Here is a 12,636-nt window from a genome sequence, read left to right on the forward strand (position 1 = left end):
TGTAGCACAGCCAAGAATGCAACACACTGTGCAACAGTGACTAAGTGTAGCCTTGAAATGTTAGCCATAAGCCAGAAAGATGTACAGGGCTGGAAAAAAGGAAGATAGGAATAAGCAGCAAACAGTGAAGTCTGCAAACAAATTATTGTCAGTCAACCATGGTGGTTACTTACTGAGAAGTGTCAGGGTGTGGAGATATTTTGATTATCTTCCCCAGCAAAACATCACTCAAAATAACAAGGAAACTAAAGAACCCTCAAACCATCCTCTGCCAGTCTTTTAGACCACATTTTAAGGCAGAAGCCTTTCTTGGATATCTGGTTAAAAGCTCTTTAACAGGCTTTCCACACTATTCAAGTTATTCTATGGGTAGCCCTGAAAAACAAAATATTCTATTTGTGATCGCCTAAATCTCAAGGAAAAAGTAGTCAAAGCTCTCTAAAATGCCTAACAATCAACCTTCAGCCCAAGCTTACAGCAACTACCTGTCACAGAGTGAGAGGTTTGCATCCATTCCATTTCTGCCTTTATGCTGATGTCCCAAAATACAGCTCCCACTAGAATGCCATTGCTGAGTAGGTGAGATACTTGATCAACAGGAGGTGAACTGAAATCATGCAGCCTTTGTGAAACACCAGCCAGATGACAATGACGAGTTTGAACCTGCTCACCTTTGGACCAGTCTCCTCTAAAGATGAAGAACTGATGCATGACTGAATTAGAATTGAACTACTGAAAAACAATAAGTATAACATTTAACTTGAACTCAAGTTTCATCTGTAGATAGATGGGTAGAGGAGAAATGTCCTATGAGAAATGAGACCAAGGTGTACTTTTCTCTCCTGACTCACTAGCAGCAACTAGAACAGGAGATAGGTCAACTGCTTTACACAATACTGATAACAAATCACTGATATTTGAAAAAGTGGTAAGACTTTGATGAAAACCCCTGTGAATGAAGGTACACTTAATAGTTACTTCTCCTACGTGTACCAAGTATTTTACAAGAAGAGGACAGAAAATAAAGTATTATCTCAAAAAGTTTATAGACTAAATAAATTCCAGAGAAATGCACTGATAAGATATGCACCATGCAGAAATGAGTTAGAGCAGAAGTAAACAGAGCACTGTGAGCTCTGGGAATAATAAATTCTGGGCTACTACATGTCTCAAGTTGACTGACTTTGGTGTCAAATAAAGCAACGCACTGACAGAAACTTCCTTCTTGTTTGGTATGTAGATCAAACCTCCTTTGTACTACAGATTCTCCAGGGTACTGGAGAAATGAGTTCACACTGCAGCTTCTCTTTCAACAGGGAATGTGCAGGGACTTTCTCCTGTGCCCAGCTGCCTACTTTAAGGAAAGAGTGGATGATATGCCTTTGTCAAACCTGACTGAAAATGGCTGACTAGTTCACAAGTTGTTAAGGAGCAGACAGACAGATAGTATCACCAAATAAGTCTTGTTTCGATAGGAAACCAGGCCAAAAGCAACTGAGATTGTATAATGCTACCATGCTGAAAGAACAAACTATGTAGGTTTCTTTTCCTCCCCTCATACAACACTCCCCTTCCCCAACCAACAACATATATTTTTTACACCTATAAAGTGTTCAGCAGGGAATAAAAATAAGCATGCCTACCCGATGTTTTAAGAATCTGCATAACTTGTCATTGAATGAAATTTTGTTTCCTGTAAATGTTAACAGCTTTATAACAAAAATCACAGGATTATAACGCTTTGTTTCTCATCATACTGAAACAGTCAAAAAAGCCAAAGTCTCTGATAATAATACTGACAAAAATCAAATAAAAATATGCTTCACTTCACTTACATAAACCCATGTAATTCTCAGCCCATATGCGAGGCAAGTTTTCAAAAGGTCTCCGGTTATAAGGTCTCCGGTCATATTTATATCACAGATATAAAAAACTACTAATAGCACCTTATCTCTGCAAATTTTAAAATATTTTCCACCTATTGATGGGTAAAGGTGATTTTTACCTTCTGATTTGCTTGATTTAATTATGCTGTCCTGCAAGCATGAAGAAGTTCTTGACAACATTTTCAAAAGCATCAAGCAATAGATACTTTGGGTTGGGGGTAAGATAGAAGCTGACAGACCTCCATTTTTGATTTGTTATGCTTGGCAATGCTGACTTGTTCACTACTACCAGAGAGTCTGTTGACTTTCACCCTTGCATAAACTCCAGAGATGGATCTCTCATGCAAAAGCCACAGTGATTTCTTTACTAAATCAAAGAGGTGATGACAGGACTTCCTTTATATAGTAAGACAATAAAGAAAAGAGATATCTCTTGTCACAACAGAGATTTTGGAAGAGCCAAGACACTAATGAAGTGCAGAGAAAAGCTTGTTGGAAATGGACAGGTGAACCTGTGTACTTGGGAAGACATTGTACATGGAGGGAGATGGAAGGATCTTGTAGACACTACTTTATGCTGAAACTGTTGGTGTAACAACAAGTCCTCTGCTAGGTTTCTACACTGAGCACCAATGCCCAAGGGCCAGCCTGCTCAGGTATCCATCTTTACGATAGACATATGAAAAAAGGACAGCCTCATTGCAGCTCTTCTTGATCCTGTATATCTCTGGTTAAAGACAGCCATCTTTTGCAGAATTTTATTTATTTAGCTTTCACTGGTGAACAAGAGATATGAGGCGGCCAATTAATTCCTTTTCAGGGATGCAATAAATTACACCTCTCCTGGGACAAAAGGTTTAACCCAAGGTGAAACTGAATTTTATTAACGCTGCTTCTCAGTTCCCAAAGCATGTCTCCTGTCTCAGGACACAAACTTACTCACAATTATTTTGCCAAGTCTTACTAATGCACACAGCATATCCAACATGTCACACTACTGCACCTCAACGTACCAGTTCCATTAATACACTTCTGAAAATAAAGACAGATTACAGAATTGATAAGACTTCTATCTCTTGAAAATGTGTAGATTTTAAGAATGAGTAATTAGACTTAGCATATATCAACAGCATACTTGTCATAGAATGAAAAACAAAGATGTTAACTTTTTTCTTTAAAAGGTATAGATTTTGGCAAATGCTTATTTTTGGTTTGGAATCTGTACTCCTTCCTGCTTGCTTATGAGTAGAATTAGATTTAAAAACAAAGGTTCTGAGTTCAACTTGAAGAGACACAGTTAAGAAATGTACTGAAAGCCAAAAATTACCAATAGACAAGTTCCACCCATGTGGGATTCTTCCTGGATTATTTGATAAAGTAATTTTGTATTTCTTAACTGGGGATGAAACTGATCTGTACACACAGAGAAAGCAGAATCTACTTTTTAACACCCCTTATATATCCACCCACAGATGCACCAATCCAATCCTTAAAGGCTTATAAAAATCTCACTATTGGTTCTTTTATAACCTAAAGCAAGTGAAAAGAAACCAAGGATGATGGCCCATAGGTGAAGGATGATTGTGATTAGAAGAGAGGAAAAGGGGTGGAGATTGCATTAAAACATTCTGAGCGGGGGTTGTTTCCTTTGTGATCAAAACAAAAACAACAAAAACCAAGAAGATTTCCCCCTTCCGGATTAACACACCCTGCTACCTGCTAGAACCTCCCAAACAATCTTACCACCCACATATGCAAACAAAAAAGCTGTTTATATAACAATGATGCAAGGAAAAAATGGCACAGGAGAGCAATGCTTAATTCTTTATAAGAAGATACAACATCAAGAGACATGCAGACACACATTTTTGTGCCAGAGACAAAGTAAAACGTTCCCTTTGATCATGCCTGATGTCAAGAGATTGCTGGAAGTTCAAAAGCTCAAACTCATGAACTTACACAAATATGATCTTAAAAAGCTGGGAAAATATATTGATTTTTCAAATGCTTTCTTGGACCATGAAACGCCTTCAACAAAAGCTCATTTGCTTTGAATTGTTTCATTGTTTGGTGTTGGTATCTGTGTAGCACCTGAAACTTTGAGGCTGAGCAGCAGGTGGCCCGAGTAGGAGATATATTTGATCAGATCGTGGGGCTGGGATTCTTTCAGAAAACAGCTGACAATGACGTACATTGTGACAAGCACGGGTGGTCTTAAATTTACTTCTCAAGTTATATTCCCTGGCCTCCAAGGTTCCCATCTAAATCACTACAGTCACTGACACATGGCTGCTAGGACTGGGTGGAAACATCTGTATCTTGCTGTCTCCGGGCAGTGGCTTGGGTTTACAGATCTCCCCCACAACAGTGTGCACAAACGCCTGACCGCAGCTACCTTTACCTTCAGGAACTGCAACCTGCGGACCACAGAGGGAGAAATGTTTCTTTCAGAAGACAAACACAAAGTTTTGTGGAGACACAAGGAACGGACAGGAAATTGAAATACAGGGACAGACTGAGGCACTCTCTTGCAGAACAGCCCCAAGAAGCTCAGGAACGTACAAATGGCCGCTGTGATTCCATGTGTAGGCTGACAGCTTTGCGACTGTGAGAAGATTAGCCAGGTTGAAGTCTCAGGTATATGTGAGTCACAGAGAGGGATGTATGGCAGCTCTTCGGACCACATGAATCATCAGCAGCGACAGGGAAGCAGAAACTCAAATGGAAGTTCCTGGAGGAAGCAGAGTGCAGTAAGATGTCAGCTGAAATGGCTACAAGTCTCAGTTCCTCACCACAAATTTGTCTTTCCATATTCCTGTTGCTAAGTGAATAAATCCTCACTTCTTGGTAGGCTGAGGGGCAAAACCAGATTTTTTTGGAAGAGGGGGAAATGACAGAGCACATGCCAAAGCCCGTGCTTGGCCAAATGAATGAAAGAAAGGAGACAGCTGAATAATTTCCAAAAAGACTGAGATGATCAGAAGAACAGACAAGGCTTTCCTGGGTTACATCTACATTGGATGTTCTCCCAGAAATTCAAAATACTTTGGGAGGGAGAAAGTCACCTGGCCAGAAGAGGTTAAACATTACTTTGTGCTGAAGACATGGGTGCACATAGATGGTATCTGCCCTGGAAATTCATCTCTTCACCTCACAGTTTTATACTAAAGATATCTCGCTGAATGCTCTAGCTATCTGGCTGAATTAATATATCCTAAAGTGCGAAACACTCCAGCTCATCTTCAGTCTGGCACACAATGTTGCTGGTTCCTGCTCTTCTCCTTAAATGACATTTTTCTTCCCAATTCAACATCCATCCCACAATGACAACTCTCTCAGACAATAGTCTCACAAAACTTCTGGCTTGGTTGCTTTCTAAAAGTGTTTTCTGTGAAAAAATTAGCTGCCAGGAATGGCAGGAATTCTCTGGCTGAGCCACTGGTCATTGTAGGGAAATTTAATTTCCTGTTTTGCTGGTTAATGCCACAGTCCTAGCCACAACAAAAGTTAATTTTCTTTAAAAAGAAATTAAAAAATAATAATCCATGAGAGAGTTCGTATGTCTGTTGGCAGCAGAAACAGACCTGCATATCATGATAAATTAAGGGCTCTTTATGGTTGCCTAGTACCCTATAGAACAGGATTTGAATCACCACTGCACACTTGCAAACAGCAAGCTGTGAGAGGCAGCATGATGTTAACCATTATTCTGGCAAAAAGTCAGGTTTTATAGAGACTGTGGGAAAATAACGGAAGATTGGCGAGGAGGATTATAAACACGCTCAAGTGACCTGCAGCTGAGGTGTAGAAACACACATATATCATATTAATTGTTGTTTAGCCTTGTGTGTTGGACAAGTAGAACATCTGTGTTTCAATAGCATAGGCCTGTGATAGACTTAGAGGCACCCTGTCAAACATGCTTGAGATTCCTGCCCTGCTGTGGGAAAGATCAAAGCACAGTGGTAAACTACGCTTGCCCGAATCCCTGAAACGCAGGCAAAAACAGCAGGTTCAGTGATCCTCTAGCATGGACCGAGCTCTGCAGTGTCTGCATCCCCGCTTGTGTGCCTCTGCCCGGGTGCTGCTTCGGGGATTCCCTGGTTGGCGAGGTAACGAAAATAAATTTACTCTTCGCATTTCATTCGTGATTTTGTGGTTGTTCCTCTGTCCTGCCTGTGCCGACTCACACAGAGACCCAGACAGTCCCTAAGCAGCCATTATCTTACCATTCTGCCCATTATATTCATGAACTTGATTCTGCAATGGAAGGCAGCCAGCTACATCCCTCGCTGACATAGCAGATAGAAAATGCGTATTACCTTGCTTGTTTCTGAAAGCTAGACTACCACTTACAGCTTGCACAGGTAATTAATTCTCGTGCTGAAGGGACATACGTAGACAGGCAAAGGGACTAGCCACTTCATGACTTTCTTTTACTAATTACCTCTACTGAGCAAGAATAAGCTGCTTGCAAGGTAATTACCCACAGAAGCCCCACTGGGGTTCTGCATCAATTCTGTCCATTTTTCGATTACCGTAGCTGGCTCTCACCAGAGAAATGCTGCCTCCTTACACTAAAGGGTCACAGACTCACTTAGACTGGATCGATCCTCAGCTGGTCTCTGGTTCATCCTCATGTTCAAAGGCAGGTCAACACCAAATTCCCAGCAGGGTGCTCGGGGTTTTGCCCAGCTGGGTCCTGAAAGCCTCCACGATAGAGGCTCCAGAGCACCATGTCCCAGTGCTGTTATCTGCATCTTGATTCCCCACCCCTCACGTACGAAACCTCTCCAGCCTCCAGGCAAAGTATGAACCATTAACCACTACCCTTTGAGCCCAATGATCCAGCCAGTTATTAACCCATATAGTAGTCTACCCATTGAGACCGTAATGTTCCAAGTAGCATACGAGGACAGTATTGTTGAAGTCAAGAGGTAGATGACATCCATCACTCTCCCCTCATTCACAAATCTAGTCACTTCATCATAGAAGACAATCAGTCAGTCAAACATCATTTATCTTTGGTACCTCCATGCTTGCTATTCCCAGTCACCTTCCTCTCTATGCTCCCAGAAACAACCTTTGCTAGAAATGCTCTATCTTTTGAAGACAGGTGGAGCATTTGCCTTTCTTAAGTTATCAGGGATCTCTTTTGATATCCATGACCTTTCAAAGATGATAGTGTGCGATATCACTATGACATCAGCCAGCACACTTGGATGCTTCCCTTCTGGTCGCATGCACTTGTATGGGTGGAGATTTCTCAAGAGATCCATGACTCAATCTTCTTCCACTACTGGTAGTTTGATGACACAGAGGCTTGGAAGACTTTGCTGTTGAAAACTGAGGCAAAGAAAGCACGGAGTACCTCAGCCTTGCCTGCATCTGCAGTCACTAAGTCACCCACCCCATTCAGCAATGGGCCACATTTTCCATGTTTATTCATTTACTACTAATGCAGCAGTAAAAGCTCTTCTTGCTTCCCTTGATGTTCCTTGCAACTTTCAACTCCAGGTGAGCTTTGGCTTTCCTAACACCATCCCTACATGCCCCTGCGATGTTTCAAAATTTCTCTTTCGTAGCCCATTGCTGCTTCTACCTCTTGTATACTGCTTTTTTGCATGGGAACTCAATCATGGGTTATCTGGTTAGCTAAGCCAGTCTCCTGACACATTTACTTGTTTTCATGAGTACAAGGATGAGCTGTTCTTGTGCTATGAAGAGGTTGTCCTTAAAGACCTGACATGCTAGGTCTTTCAAGCCAAAGCAGATCAATACATGCTATTTTTGTCAGGGCTTAAACTTCAAAAATTTAATTACCTGAATTTAGAGATTTCAAGGTGTCATGGTTTAACCCCAGCTGGCAACTAAGCACCACACAGCTGCTCACTCACTCCTCCCCAGTGGGATGGGGAGAGAATCAGAAGAGTAAAAGTGAGAAAACTCGTGGGTTGAGATAAAGACAGTTTAATAGGGAAAGCAAAAGCCGTGCACGCAAGCAAAGCAAACCAAGGAATTCATTCACCACTTCCCATGGGCAGGCAGGTGTTCAGCCATCTCCCGGAAAGCAGGGCTCCATCACATGTAACGGTTACTTGGCGCAACAAACGCCATCACTCTGAACACCCCCCCTTCCTCTTTCTTCCCCAGCTTTCTATGCTGAGCGTGACGCCACATGGTGTGGAATGTCCCTTTGGTCAGTTGGGGTCAGCTGTCCCGGCTGTGTCCCCTCCCAGCTTCTTGTGCACCCCCAGTCTCCTCGCTGGTGGGGTGGGGTGAGGAGCAGAAGAGGCCTTGACTCTGTGTCAGCACTGCTCAGCAGGAACGAAAACATCCCTGTGCTATCAACACTGTTTCCAGCACAAATCCAAAACATAGCCCCATACTAGCCACTTTGAAGAAAATTAACTCTATCCCAGCCAAAACCAGCACACCAGATGTTAACAGGGTAGTGACTCCAGCCCTACTGGAAACTTACTTCACTGTGCTATGTGAAAAATCTCTAGCCTTGCACGTAAAGTCTCATGCAACGCACTTTAAGCATTGCTACAAGAGTCATTGACTGTTACATGTGCTTACACACTGGTCACATCTCAGTTTGCAGAAAGACATCTTCAACATTTCCTGCTTCCAATGCATTGAGCTCATCACATAGCAGGGTAGATGACAGAAACAAGGGTGTGGATCTGAGACCTGTGATTATTAGCTGAGAGTGCTGGTGCAAAGCAACAAATTTCTGGGGCTCGAAACCAAGAAAGGCAGGCAGGAACTGAGGATGAGGAGGTCATGTCTGTGGTGCAGCTGAAGCAACAGGTGTAGTAATTGGTAGAGAACTCGGACTGGAAACCAGTTGTCAGTATCTTCCTGTTGTCTCTACAGCTATGAAACCCAGAGGGCTTATGGGGATTGCACTTTCCACTAATACATGCACAATGGAACAGGTCCAAAAGGCTTAAATGCTGCAGGTGAAACAGGCAGGGGCCAACAAAGTCCCCTTTCAGTTTGCTTTTACCCAAAGCAACACCAAAAAATGAAGATATTTCAGAAAAAAATGATTCTGTTGGTAGATCATTATGGTTGCACAGCTGAGGGTGCAAACATTTGGAAAGGCTGTAGTCTGATCAGCCTTAACCCTCCCTCCTTTCTCTTCTCTTACTAATAAGCCTTATCACATGACTCTAATTGTGGGAATTAGCTTATTTTTTCCCCTGCAGGATCCATTAACATTTATATTGAGTTTGCATGCAAAATGCCCTAGTTACACTAACTATTGCAAAAGCACATGAAGTAAGTGCTATCTATATATGTGAGAGGACAGAGCACAAAGAAATTACAGGGGGCATTTACAACACACAAGAAAATAATTCCTATGAGAACGGTTGCATGGCATATTCCTTTCACGACTCTCTTTTTAAACAAACAATGTTTTCTTTAAGATCTTCACTGGGGAGTAAGTGACATTGTAGTGCAGAAAGGAGAGGAAGAAAAGCAGGGGAACCGAAAAAAAGCATGGAAGGGACTGAGACTGGCTGCTGAGTATTGAACCAATAGAGGAGCAGAACAGTTAGGAGGAGGTCCAGGTGTCACAGGACAGGGGGTAAATATAATCAGCTTCCAAATTTTAGAGCCCCCAAATGCCGGAGGCTATCACATTTTCAGGCTATCAAATAAGTGGGGCAGACGTTACTGAGTTTGATCTCATCCTGGGCTCTTTTTTGCTTTCAGAAAGGAGCTTGAAAGCCCTGGAAAAGGCTGTAGTCTTGTTCACTCTAAGTGTCTTCCAAGTTACTGTCACTCTCAGTGCAGAACAGAAAAAAATGAATTTGCAAAAAAGTTTATACTGTCTTGGAAGCTCTCTAAGGCATCCAAGGAAGTGATCTATCAAAGAAATAAAATTGTTGCATGTGTACTGTAGGGAAAAAAAACGTTTCCATTGAACAAACATATTGTTTTAAAAATCCAATGTCCCCTACAATTGACACCCAATCAACAGCAATATAACACCAAAAGAAACCATTGCTAGGAAAATACCTTCTCCTGGCTACCACAGTTACATAAATAAATAGGTTAGCTATTGAACTGTGCTTTGGATAAAGGCAAGTCCAGGCTACAGGTTCTGGAAGAACACAAAGCATCTGCCTGTGTTATAAGCACTAATGAAGTGGAAGACATGGCCCATGACCCACCTCCCAAAGCTTAGGTCTTACTGTGGCCCAGCTTCCAATGAATGCAAAGATGCAGCGTGCTTGTGGGGATGTGGTTAGGCCTGGTGTCCATTACTACATGGGAATCTGTGCTATCAGCTAGAACTGAGTGAGTCAGACTTAAAATAATCACAGAAGCTATACAAACAAGCAGTCCCACCCCAAAGTGGCATACCTCTTCCCCAAAAGCAACAATTTCTCTTCTGGTAGGATGCTTCACTGCTTCTTTATCACTCAGCTACCTCCTTTCCTGTCCTTGGTGTGCCACAGATTGCTAGAAGCAAAGAGAGCCTCCCTACTCCCCCGCATTTGATCATCCCTAATTACTTTCCCCAACCCATTAAACAAAATCCTTTCTTCGGAAACCTGGGAGTTTTGCTGCATCAGAATTGCTTCTCTATTTCTGTCATGCACACACAGACACACAAAATGTTCTTACATCATTAAGATGCAAAACACATTGTCCCTGAGCCAGTGTTTCCAAAGCCAGCATTTCCTGAAGCCAGTGCTTCCTGTGGGCTCCCTAGAAAAAAAAGGTTTATGGAGCTGATTTCTGCAAAGCCTGATGTTCCAGTCAGTCAATGGTGTACAACTATTGCTACGTGTTCCTGGCTTAGAAGCCTTCACTGTGCCATGCCCTCACTGCAGCCTCTGCACCACCATTTGCCTCTCTCAAACCAGAACAAGTCTCCCTCCTCCCCTCCTTGCAAAGTAACACAGCTGTAACTAACCCCAAGAGTTTCAGAACTGCCACAAGTCTCAAATGCTAGAACCAGCATCATCAGTCACATCCCCTGAATATCCTAGCACTACATTTCCCCTCCTATGCAAGGTGTTTAATGGTGAATTAATTTACTGAATAGGCAGTAAAGTACATATACATATGTGTGTGTGTATGTGTGTGTGTCAGTGTTAGGGGAAATCGGGGCAAGGTGGAGAAAGAGCAAAGGAGGAGGAAGGGAGGAGGATGACTAGAATCATGACAAGCCTGGGACTGGTTCCTGCACAGGCTTCCTTGTGCACCCAGCTGCCATATTCCCTGCTCCTCAGATCCCAGCTCTAAAGTGGGAAGCACACCTCAGCAAGGTGTTGCAAATATAAACACACTGGAAGACTGTGTGAAGTTGCACACCTACAGCAGTAAGCCATGTAAACAGATCAAGCAGGAAGGAACAGTATCTGTTCCTGTAAAATAGGATAAAGCATAAGTACCGAACAGGGTGAGGCAGCTGGGGCGGGGAAACAGACCAGACAGGAACGGGGAGATTCCTACCAGGAATGAGATTCCTGGTTCATACAGGACTCTTGTCTGTTATTGTTTCCTTCTTTCCCAATCTGTGTTTGAAGCAGGAAGAGAGGGGAAATGGTATGTAATTCGGAACACAGTGCTTCTTTCACACGTCAGGGTAAAACCCCTTCTCCTCCAACCATACCATACGGTGCTTGTAAGACTTCACTAATCTAGCAGGTACATCTACTAACATTTCCTTCATTTCTTTGCCACCCCTTTCAGGCCAATCTTGATTTCCTTTTTGCTCACCCCCAGTAACATTCTACTTTATTTCTTTAGCCATGTCCTTCCTATTAAGGAGGAAATCCTGATTAATCCCCTCCTGGGAATCTACTTCTTTCAAAACCGCTGATTTGCAGCAGGTTAACGATAACTGAATGGCAAGGATTAGTCCTTGAAATTTGCCACTCAAACTGAAAGTAAAGATTTCAGACATCATTGTGGCAAATAGCTAATATATAAAATGATGAGGACATATATGTGTTATATAAAAGGATGCTGGATTAGGTTTCTGGAAGCAAATCCCAAGAAAGGCCTTTTCAATCATTGCACAAGCTTTTTTGCTTTCCTCACCCTACACAAGCCAATGACTGGGAAACACCCATACCAAGGGAGACACCTAAAGCCAGACAATCATTAAGCATGACACTGGGCGTGCCTTCATTAGAGTGCTAGGTGTGTGAGAGCCCCATTTAGAGAAAGATATAAGATAGCAGTTTATTTGTAAAACAGCGGAGCCCTTGCCACGCCACAGTCGTCTAAAGCTTTCACCAGGGATGGTCAGGTGAGTGCTCAGGCTCCAAAAGCAACCTCCTCCATCGCCCTCTCACCATCACACCACGCTGTAAAGCCAGCCTTTTTGTAGTCACTACAAGACTTTCTACTAATGATCACATCAAGATCCAGAATTAGGACACTTCAAGATGGACAGTATGTTCCCAGTCAGAACAGGTATCACAGACAGACAACATTTAAGATTTGGGGTCTTTTGGCAAAAGCATACCTTTGGTTTTGTGGTTCATTCTTTAGGATGCTACGTGCCAACTGTTCTACAAAACGTTCACAATAAATGAGAAGCTCTGGTTTCAAAGACAACAGCTTGAGAAAATAGTAAGTAAACTGACTTGGATTTTAAGCAGTACAAGGCTGGAGAGCAGGCATCAGTAAAGAGCAGGCATCAGTTAAACCAACCTTGCAGTAATGTAAACATCAAGAAAAGACAGCTTCCCCTGCCTACCTTTTTTTGGTTATA

General features: G+C 42.5%; 1 protein-coding gene across 2 annotated transcripts in view; it reads right to left on the bottom strand.

Moving 5' to 3' along the window:
- Positions 1 to 12,636, bottom strand: part of SPTLC3 (serine palmitoyltransferase long chain base subunit 3) — a 98,766-nt gene that overhangs the window by 72,576 nt on the left and 13,554 nt on the right. The gene's annotated exons all lie outside the window — the stretch shown is intronic.

The sequence above is a fragment of the Ciconia boyciana genome, chromosome 3 (assembly GCF_034638445.1).
Source record: "Ciconia boyciana chromosome 3, ASM3463844v1, whole genome shotgun sequence".
NCBI classification, from domain to species: Eukaryota; Metazoa; Chordata; class Aves; order Ciconiiformes; family Ciconiidae; genus Ciconia; species Ciconia boyciana.